The sequence below is a fragment of the Octopus bimaculoides genome, chromosome 6 (assembly GCF_001194135.2).
Source record: "Octopus bimaculoides isolate UCB-OBI-ISO-001 chromosome 6, ASM119413v2, whole genome shotgun sequence".
Lineage (NCBI taxonomy): Eukaryota > Metazoa > Mollusca > Cephalopoda > Octopoda > Octopodidae > Octopus > Octopus bimaculoides.
In genome coordinates, this window is record NC_068986.1 from 98706022 (window position 1) to 98710899 (window position 4878).

A 4878-nucleotide genomic window follows, 5' to 3' on the forward strand; every position below is an offset into this window, starting at 1 on the left:
AGAGAGAGAGAGAGAGAGAGATAGAGAGAGAGAGAGAGAGAGAGATGGAGGGAGAGAGAATAATAAAAAATGCAGCACTGTGTGACGACAGAGGAGCTTACTGGAAAAAAAAGAAAACTTATGCACAATAGACGCAAACATGCTCAGCCCTCGTCAGTTATCGACCGAATATTATCACAACTTCGATACCTTCCGATAATACCGCTCAGTTCAGCTGTATCTGCTGGGGTATAAATGAACGAACATAATAGACGAATACAAACAGAAAAGTGAGAAAAGATGAGGTGTCGAGACGGTACGGTAAATGTTCGTGTTCTGAGGAGAACGGGAAAATGTATGTAAGTGGAAAAAAAAAATAAGTGAGCAAGTACAGTATAGAAACTATGTAATTATTACGGCACAGAGAGATATTCGTACACATAGAATGATTTTCACCAATGCGCTGAAAGTAAGGCAAGACGTGTTGTGCAATGTAACGCTAAAGGGAAATATGATGGAGAAAAAAAACGCGAACTAAATTTAAAATCTTATACAAATCGAAGGCTGGAAACAGAAAGGGTGTGTAACTTAAAATACAGAAAGGGTACGTGGTGCAATTTTGAGAAAGAAAAGAAGAAAAAGGGTACTACTGGATTGGGAGAAACACAGATAATGAGATAGAGAGGGGAGGTCGTAAAAGATAAAACAGAGTAGGAATGGAAGAATAGAAAAAAAGTGAAATGCAAAGAACATTAAAGACAAACTGATATGAAGAGTGTAGAAAGAAACAGCGATAGAAAAATAAAAGGAGTGAAAGGAATGTACTTCTATAGGGGAAATGGTATAAATTATGAAGTGGAAACGATAGACAGTGGAAAGTGGCAAAAAGTTAAGCAAAAAAGAAATGAGAAAGGACGGATAGCTAGATAGAAATATAGAAAGCCGTAGAATGATAAAGTTATACTGATAGATAGAAAGGAAAGATATGAAATACAGATGGGAAGATACGCAAATAGAGAAAAGATAGAGAGAGTGTTGACAAAAAATAGTTGACAGAAAAATACGTGATAATAGAAGCAAATGAAAATGCATAGGCTGGATATAAGAGTTGTCGGTTTCTTATCAGTTCTCTTTTCTCCCTAATGTTTGAATACACATCACATCTGCCAGGCAGATGTGATGTGTATAAAGGTGCATAGCTTTTTCTCCTTCTCCCATGCGACTTGTGTTTACATCAGATTGTTTGTTTTTTTTTCTTTTTAATACTCCACCATTATTCTTCCTTTTTAAAGTTGTGGATACTTCTTATTTTGAGGTGCCCTTGATAAGCTCGTCAGGTCAATACTTCATGTGTATAGTGTTGTAGGCCATCAATGCAATAATATTATGTTTCATGGAAAAGTAGCGTCTTTCGGCGATTTTGAACGCCAGCACAATGGACACTTTCTATCACAAAGCGGACCTTTAGAGATATTTTTATCCCTTTTGCTTCTCGAGTGGTTAGTAGCTATCTATTGTCCTTGGATAACAAAGGAATAGACTTCAGGGTGAGATGTCGTGTACTTTTCAAAGGTCCAGAAGCTCTTATTCCTGTCAATGTCGCAAGCATTTTTAGCTTATTTATGTATGTATGTATGTATGTATGTATGTATGTATGTATTTATGTATGTATGTATGTATGTATGTATGCATGCATGTATGCATGCATGCATGCATGCATGTATGTATGTATGTATGTTTGTTTGTTTGTATGTATGCATGTATGTATGTGTTTGTGTTTTAGTATGAGTAAATGTATTTTAAACTACTCTCTTATATTAATCTATAGATATTGAAATATAATACTTAGTTACTTTGAAATGGCAAGGAAATATTTCAAATGGTTCCAAGAACGTATATAAAATATAGGTACTGAGGGAAAAATACAATTTGTTGAATGTACATAGAAATAATTTACCATTCACTAATTTAAATCACTTATTGTAACAAATACATGAATAGATAGTATCAAGTTATGGTTCTCTTATTGGCTATAAAAATTTGCGAATAAATAAACAGTTAATTGGATTTTACGCTATAGAAAACATCATAATCTGTCGGATCGCTTTTCACAGTTCGAATAAAAATTAGTTCTATATTTCACAATATTAATAGAGATTTATCGTAAGATTGTGTTTCGCTGCTTTTTGGAACATTTTCCTATTTGAATAGATGTAGATATCATCAAATATGTTACCACTCGTTTATTATTGCGCTATTTTATTAACTTAACACATTGCGATAGAATATACGATGTTTATCAATTTGATTTTGACGCAGATAACTTCAGTATGATACGGCTTTTGTTTAGTTTAACAGTTTACGCATTTTCTTCACTGCGCAAGGAAAGCAGTAAAATAAAGGGCTACACGAATTAATGAGATGAAAGGAAGTCAAAGTGGCTACAGATCAACTAGAAATAGCAGCCAAATTGCCATGAAATACAAAATATAGTACTAACAAAAAGAAGAACGTTTTACGTAATATACCCCTCAATATAGCAACAACTTCTGCATGATTACATACATATATACATGGCGACTGTCACTTCTTTACAGATGAAGACCACCTCTTCAATTACAAAGTCTTGTCATTTGATTTCATATGACTAGCGAGTCCGGCTTTGGAAAAACAGACTCTATTGCAGATGTTACAAATATGTTCAAGCCGAAAAAACATGGAACTGGGACCAAGCCCTATTTACCAATTGTTCCTTTTAAGATGAAGTTTTCGATTCTCCGTGTTTCAAATGCTTTACAACCATTGTAGATCACTTCTTCCTTAACCGACCAATTATACGTAATCGGTTTCTAGGCTTTAAAATCCACAGTAAGAACCTTTAGGTTATTTTTCACGAAATCTCAAAATCATTTATTTGATTTATGTCATGGACGTCTGCACGTTGCAACTCAACGTAAAAAGAAAAAGCTCCTCAATCCACTGCATTTGATTGTGTATAAGGTGCATCTCAGTACTAGACGTGTTGACTCGTAAAGAACCATGATGCTAGAGATTGCCATTTAATGTTTAAGATCCACCTAAAACAAGCTTCATGGAATCTTTCATGTGATGCCGATATGTAGCTCACGTCTCAGAAGTGTATTTAAAAAAAGAAGACAGATTAGACGCAGGCTTTATAAACGCTCAGCTTGGTTTTGATGGTGATGACTCTGTCAGAGCACATACATTCACACATACATGCATATATACATGAACTCGAAACGACAAGTCGCGTATTTGGCATGGGAGATTATTTATCGAAAATACGATGAATACTATCTCTAACTTTGGAGCCACAACTATCAGCCTTCTTAAATAACTGGTTAACCTTCAGATGAATTAACTCGGAGAGCTTTTTATTCACGATCGCATTGATTTTCGACCGAAGCTTGAACTTAGCATGCAGAGAGTTACTACAAACAACATGGCTGGACACAACATCAGCAACACAACCGAGAAACAGAACGAAAACAACAGCTCAACAGGTAAACAAATTGTTTCTACCTGTAGTTATAGAAGAAACTGTGATTACAAAACTCATTTCTCTTGGAGTTATGAATTGAATACTGATCTATTTTTACTGCTAAAAAAAGGCGAAACAAAACCCTGCTGTTGGCTATATGAATCGATTTAAATCATATTGGGACGATCTACATCCAGAATTAAATCATTTAACTGCGAAGCAACTACGCCAACAAGTAACATTTGTAGAATATAGGAACAAAGTAACACTCATAACCTGATAAAAATTAGATTAGTCTCATTGAAACAGTATACGGAATATCAACTGGGATTTGTAGAGGTGAGCCAAGCTAGAATTAAATACATAATATTGCACGAAGCAACATTGATTGAAACATATTGGTGTAAAATCACATTCAACACATTCAAGTAATCTTGAACATGAGAAGACCTTCCACTGCAGAGCTACTCCTGGGAGAATTATGTCCTCCTAAACCTGTGTAAAGATATGTCTGAATGCGTGTGTGTATCTGCGTGTGTCTGTGTGTGCTGAGACAGAGAGAGAGTAGCTAAAGTCAATAAATCTTTCTGTTGCTCTTCCAAACCCTAACCAAATGTCCCTTAAATCAAACACAACTGTTAAGAATTCCTTTCATGTACCCACTACTTATTATATCCCTTGTATACTGTCAACTCTACAACTCAGTAACAGATAGATTTTTGTAGTCAAACCATGTTGCAAGTTCGGAGCTTTGCTTTGTTATTGTGGATCTAGCTAAAGTTCACCCTTCTTTTCATTCTGAAATATAGTCCGAAATTTTGCAATGCCTGCTACTAGACAATAAGAAATATGTATTAAAACATTATAAATCACTGAAGACTAGAAAGGGGGAATTTTGTGATGCAAATAGGATTCGTTGCTCCAACAATCAAAGGTACTAATTTTGGTTGCAGATTTAATAATTCCTTTTAGCGTTTATGTTGACTAAATCAAAAACTAGGCGGAATATAATTTAATTTTGTCGCTCAATTACCAAGTAAAACTAATCTTTGAATCCTTATCGGTTACTATTATAACAAAAATCATTGTTATATATAATTAAATATTCTATATCGACTTTTTAACAATATGATATGAGGTTTCCAGACATGAGTTCTACTCACGTGTCAAGTTTCACCAAAATCGATAAAACGCACCCACAGACAGAATTTCCCACATATGTAGTATATATATATATATATATCGATGTATGTATCAGTTTAATTTTGGCTGTCGAAACAATAGAGCACATAATACCCTAGCAGCAATTGATGATACATTTTATTATGTATTTTATTTTCTATTGGTCGAGTGGACTCGATCAAGATATATGTACATTATATATATACATTATATAT

General features: G+C 34.4%; 1 long non-coding RNA gene across 1 annotated transcript in view; it reads left to right on the forward strand.

Moving 5' to 3' along the window:
* LOC106870799 (uncharacterized) overlaps nt 1-4878 on the forward strand; it is a 387764-nt gene that overhangs the window by 283362 nt on the left and 99524 nt on the right. The gene's annotated exons all lie outside the window — the stretch shown is intronic.